General features: G+C 35.0%; 1 protein-coding gene across 1 annotated transcript in view; it reads right to left on the bottom strand.

Annotated features, from left to right (window-relative positions):
- Positions 1-1,557, bottom strand: part of CNTN5 (contactin 5) — a 1,071,081-nt gene extending 1,069,524 nt beyond the window's left edge. Inside the window, exon 1 of the mRNA XM_045297732.1 lies at positions 1,457-1,557. The gene's annotated coding sequence lies outside the window, so the exon portion shown is untranslated. The remainder of the gene's footprint in view (positions 1-1,456) is intronic.
- Positions 1,558-6,530: the final 4,973 nt, after the last annotated feature.

The raw sequence follows: 6,530 nt of genomic DNA, 5'->3' as shown, positions 1-6,530 counted from the left end.
GGAAGAAGCTTCTACAGAGCAGAGCTTCCCAGGTGGGGATTCCAACATCCCTCAAATATTTGCTGTTGTTAAATCCATTCTTGAGAATTTTGTGCATTGTCATGTTTACCACACCTGGAGTGGATGTGAGGGCAGTCTTGAGAAGTACGAATGAAACCAGATCTAAAACTTGTTTCTACATGATGGGACTTTCCTTAACTGAGGCATTGGAGAGGCTTAGACAGCGAGACATCTTTGAGAATTTTGAGAAGGATATGTGGGAATTGAGTGAGGAAGAAACCCCAAAGTTGAGGTCAGAGGAGAAAATGAAATCCACCAAAAACCCCTGGATTCCATTCAGATTAGGTGGTGGGAGACTCTTCTGGCCTCCCTGATATAGAGGACCTTATAGACTGCCTCCCCCAACTGACGCCCCTTTACCTGGACAGGGGCTTATATAGAAGGAGAGAGAATGGTTAACATTAATAGAAAACATGTAAAATGGGAAACATTAAGTCTTTGGCAAAGAATCAGTTTGGCTCTCCATGGTGCCTCAGGAGTATATAAAAATAAAAAGACATAGGTAGAAAATGGAACAGTTACCATGGGAGAGTTTGTAAAGGAAAATATTTAACTCTGAGAAGCATTTAACTCTGCTTGTAGATATTAGGCTTTGAAGTAGCACATGAGGTAGTTTCATTGTTTTAAGTTAGTCAATGAGAAAAGGAACATTGTGAGCAAAAAACAGGGCAGTGAGTAGGATATGTGTCTAACCAAATTTTCTGAACACCTCAATCAAGAATAGTATGTGACTTATAAGACAAGCAGAACAGAAAGAAAGAACCAGGAAGAGGACAGAAAGTGACAGAAAAAGTACAGACCTTATAATGGTCTTTTTCAGGTTTTAGTGGAAACAATAAGGGTGACTTTGGAGTTAATCATAAGGCATTGTTTTTATGTAGTGGTCTGCAAAACTTTATGGTATAAATAAAGCTGTTTGGAAGAACTCAGCAGAGATTGCTTCCACCAGAACATCTCTCCTGTCTGTCTCGTCTATGTTCGCTGACTCCACACCTCCTTCAGGTAACCAATTCAACCCTCCCTCCCGGAGATGGACTCCATCAGCTATGTACCTCTCATGTATACATAAAACTATCTCTGTATTACTTATAAGACTGAATATAAAGTGAATGATATGAAAGCAGCACTTGATACACTGATAGACTTTGTGGGGTCACTTTGAGTACTTGTTCCTCCCTCCCCTGGATGTCTCCCATCTGCAATTTATTGAATCAGAGGAAATGGAAACTGTTGATAAGAACTTGAATATTGAACTTCAAAACACAGGGCTATTGTATGCCAATTCCCATAAAGAACCCCAACACATTGTTGTTCCCATTGTTTTTTGTGGCTATCTGCATTTTTCATACAACATCTATTTCAATATGAAAGACAGCTTAATGAAAGGTCACTTTACCTGCTTCCTGAAAACAGCTTCCAAATATGTGCTTCAAAAAGAAACTGGTTTCTGTAAAGTAATCCTTATGCAGTAGCCATGCAAAAATTGATGCTTTTTAGATCCTGAATAGCTCTGAGTGCAATTCCTGTAGCTCACCTGTTAAGAAAGGAAAAATACTATTATGATTAAAAGTGATCATTCTTTTGCCTTCTCTTTGAAAATAAAACAAAAATTACAAACCTCATTTCTTACAGATTTTGTAACACACACATATACATGTACATATATGTGTGTGCAACCATTATGCTGTTAAAAATTAAAACAAAGGCCTAAAATGCTTCACATTTGATGTATTTATTTATTGGTTACTTTTTCCATTTTAAAAAATCTTATTATTATTTGTATTAAAAATAAATGATATTCTCATTCTAATTGTTCTTGGACTGCCACAAGTTAAAACACTTAGTCTATTAAGATTTCACTTGTACCTTTTCTTAATTTTTGTAATTCTGGATGACTCCCAGAATATGTAAAGTTAGATTGTTTAATTTTAATTCATTTTATTTAAAAGGTTTCCATTCTAATCTTTTCTTAAAAGCTTGTAAGCAGTTTGCATTTTAAAACTGCTGAGAAAACAATTCCATGCTATCTTGAGTGAAGTTTATTGGGGCAACTCTACTAGCTTTACTTCCAGTGCAGTTCAATGTTCCGACAAAACTTGTAATTTTAAATAATTTACTATTTAGAAAAAGAAAAAAAAATATTGAGGTCTTTACAAAAAAGTCATGTGTTTTTCTCACATACCTAAACTAAAATATGATTTGGGATGTGTCACTGCTTCACAGGGACTGAGGGCACCTCTTCTGATCCGATGCTAAGACGGTGCCAGAGGCAAGGGAACCCTAAGCTGTTTATTTTGAATAATAAAATATAGAATTATTTCTACTGCTTATAGCTTTCAGTACAATTGATTATGAACTGCTACGGCCAGCCCTTATCTTATAACATTTTGAATTCTGGAATTCAAAATTTGGTAGGAAAAATGGTATACGCAACTATATGTAGTTCAACTTAAAATTTTTGCTAATTCTGGCTTACATTTTGCTTATTTAATTTAAGCTTAAAATTACATCATGGAATATAGTTAACTTTTGGTAATAATAAAGCTACTTTTTAAAAATTCCCAAGTCCAAGCTAAAAGAAAACAGTAATAAACTAGGCAATATAATACGATACAAACAGGAAATACTATGTATAAAGTATTATATGGGACCTAGTTGTTGTGCATTCTTTCAAAGAAAAACTTTTCTTTTTTCTTCTTCCTCCTTTCATCTCTCCACCTCTGTAACTCCCTCCTTTCCTTCATTCCTTCTCTTCTTAACATTGTGACAACTACAAATTTCCACTCTACCCATTTGAATGCAAACACTCGGAAAATAAAAAATAAGTAATAATTGTCTACTGAGGTTCTCAAACTTTACCAAAGAGATAGTATCTTAGTTATATCGTTAACCTATTATAGAAAAATCCCAAATGGGTGCCATTAACAAATAAATATATTTCCTCACAGTTTAGGAGACTAGAAATTTTAATGCCTACCATAAAGACAAGGGAGCTTGGTAGCAAAGTGGGTAAAGCTTTGGGCTGCTAACCACAAGGTCAGCAGTTTGAACCCACTAACTGCTCCCTTAAAGAGTTGTGGCCTTGGAAATCAACAGGGCTACTTTTATTCTGTTCACAGGGTTGCTGTGAGTCATAATCAAACTCAATGCCTATGAAGTTTTGAAAATACATATAGTTTTTATTTTTTGTTACTAAATGAAAATATTTTCCTGTTCTCTTTCAGTTCTGTAGGAAGTTCCTTTATTTCCAGCTTCTGATTCTTGGTTGCTTGTAAGATCTCCCAATGTCTTTAAAGCTCTTGGATCTCAAAGTAGACTAACTCAAGAAAGAATCTACACTAACCCTGCTTTATTAACCTATTAAAACAGCCTATTCTCAAATGAATCATAGCCATAGTCATAGAGACTACTATTTATAACATATATCCTGGAGGACACCACTGGTCCATCGCCGATGGTCATGTAACCAAATAGCAAAAACTATGTGTTCCCTGTTTTATAACTTGGGTTCTCTTTAGGAAGAAATTTCTAGATGTTAGAATTCCCTAATCTATTACTGTCAGTTTACCTAAACTGAGAAACACATTCCATCCTTTGTCCCTATTGCCTGGAAGCATTGCAGATATTGAATGAGATAATGTATATAAAAGTTTTACTAACATATCTGGCTTATATTGAACATTCATTAAATATCACCAATTTTCGCTATTTTATTAATTTAATATAGATATAGCAAGGGAAGAAGCCATGAGTGGTAGTGGTGTTGACAGTATTGTTGATACTAAGCTTATTTTCAAATTCTGCCCCAAATTTGCCTGGCAGGGCAAAACTTTTCAGTCTGTGTCCTTAATAAACTCAAACTTGTACTTAAGGCAGCATGGTGTGGTGAAGAAACAATTCCATCTGGAAACAAAGTAAGAATTTCAAATTGCTTCAGCCAACTTATTTGATGATCAGCACGTCATTTAATATTTCTGAGCTAGTGTCTTAAAATCAGGGCATTAACAGCAGAGCCTCTATCTCCCTCAAATGATTTAACAGAAGTCTCAAGGAGTAACAGACAAGAGAATCCTAACTGGAAGTGTTTTGCATATGCAACTTGTTCTATCCCAAATCTCACTTTCTGAAAGAGTATGGCCTTTGCTAACCCATCCTTTTCTATCTGGTTCCTTAAAAGGCACACTCTCCAGAGTTTACTTATTATTGATAGCCTTGCTTCCTTTGCCTCTGGTGGACAATAACATGCTTCTGCTATGATTTTTCTAGGTGAGATGGATTCTAATTTGACCAAGGAAAAGATAAGTTCTTTCAACTAACTTACAATGGTACAAACAAGAAAATCACCAAAGGTTTTGTTCTCTCTTATATTTCTAAATCTCTTCTTTTCAAATTATTGACAATGCATATATAGTATTTGCTTTGTATAGTTTTATCTCTTTTCACACTATATTCTGAGATTATGTTTTATTTATTTAATTTTACCTGCCAGCCCCCACCCTAGAGTCTCTTAATGCTTTTTTTTAATTACAACTATGGCAATTGTTAAAAAATAAATAATTGGATTTAGAATCAAGAAGATATTCTGATGATATTTAGGCCCTGATGTCATATGAGTGTCATTTTCATAATGTGTAGCAAGGAGTGCTATGGAGTAGAAACATAGCATACTTAAGAGTAAGTCATATGCATAGCCCTCAAAAATAGTGTTGCCATATATATATATTAAAAAGTAATGAATTATGAGGCATCCCAGAAACATTACTTCAATAAAGAAGCCATAATCAATTGCTCATTTTCAAGACCCAAATTTTTTAAAGGAGAAACTATTTCCCCTACAAGGAAGAAGGCAAAAACAAGAAGAGCTAAATATAATAGTAAGTTTGGATATAAAAAAAATAAACCATTCTTACTGAAAGGCAGAGCCAGCTACAGACTAAAGCTACTTTCCACTGAATAAGGAAAGAAATAAAAAAATCATGTATTTTGAATATTGTTAAACACAGCACCCAAGTTGATACTGTTACCCAAGGAAATGAAACATCTTGGACACCATATTTCAAATGCCCGTGTCTCTATAAGAATGGTTCCCTTATGATCAGTTGACCAAGTAAGGACAAGAGTAAACTTAGATTATGGCTCGGACTGTTCAGTATATGGTTTGCAACAAATATTGTTAGTAGAACGTGTTAGCTCTAAAGGGTAAGTGTAAATGACAGACAATTGTACAGAGGCACTCAACCTCATTACTCAATATGTTGAAAGAGTACTTGAATAATGTTAGAATATATTTAAAAATACTCATGGACAGCGGCATACAATCTTATCCTGTCAAGACAGAATGACTCAGTAATAGGCCCAAGGAGTTCTAGAGAATGAACATGTAGGTTTATTGTGTGGTTGGGCATGATATGATTCACTATGAATGAGATATTAAATAAATCAATACACATAATGACTTGGACAATTGACTCCAGCCAGGCTCAGTCATCAGCCACTCTACTATTAGCACAATGGGCTGATGAACCAGAGTGACCATATTGCAGGGACATAATCCCAAGAGTATGGCCAACAACTAATGACATCTGATATAACTACTGTGAAATGTCAAATATATCAGCAAAATAAGCCTACTTTAAATACCCAATTGGTTTTAATCTATAAAGATGTTAACCACATAATTGGTAGCAAATAGATTATTCTAGATTTTTTCCATCTTGCCTAAAACTGACATACTATATTTCAGGAGAGGGGTCCCATTTCTTGACCACAGGTCATCAGCCAGCTTTTCCTCCTAAGAGATGATCAGATGTATGAATCACTGACAGGATCTTACATAACACTGTGTAATACTGATGGCTGCATTTCACAACAAAAGAGACACATGTGCCACAAGATTCAGATGATTCACTCACATACCACACAAACAGAAACTCCATTGTGTCATCTATAACTTTTTTGAAAACTTCAGAACTCTTGTCCATCTTGCATTAATATTTATATCTTTTGTTGACCCCAATAGCATCCTTTTGCTTTTGACCTAAACAACTTATACAGTCACATTCCTCAAAATAGTTATCTTTATATATGAGAGAAATTCAAGAATATCATGGAAAAACCCCATTATATTTCAGCCACAGCTTTCCATGAATTATGTGAACCCCCTTTTCACTGTCACATTTTATCAAAAATCCATTCCATTCCTCTTTAATAATCTGTTTTGCATACTAAATATTCCACTTATCTTTCTCTGACCCTTCCCAGAATTCATATCATCTGACCTAGCTTTTCTTGAGTGTGGGTTTTCTCTAAGTTTGGCCTTAGCTTTTGTCATTCACACTCTGTAGTTATTTCCTCCTGGGCAGTGTTTACCTCTATTGTACAAGGGCTGCTGTGAGTCCAAACTGCTTTGCTGGCCGAACAAACAATCTGTCTGCAGACAATTCATAGCATTAATATGCCACAAATAATGT

This window comes from Echinops telfairi, unplaced genomic scaffold (assembly GCF_000313985.2).
Source record: "Echinops telfairi isolate 266 unplaced genomic scaffold, ASM31398v2 ScPeMD7_7421;HRSCAF=8459, whole genome shotgun sequence".
NCBI lineage: Eukaryota > Metazoa > Chordata > Mammalia > Afrosoricida > Tenrecidae > Echinops > Echinops telfairi.
Note: the sequence above shows the minus strand (reverse complement) of the source record. Positions and strands in the feature narration are given on the sequence as shown.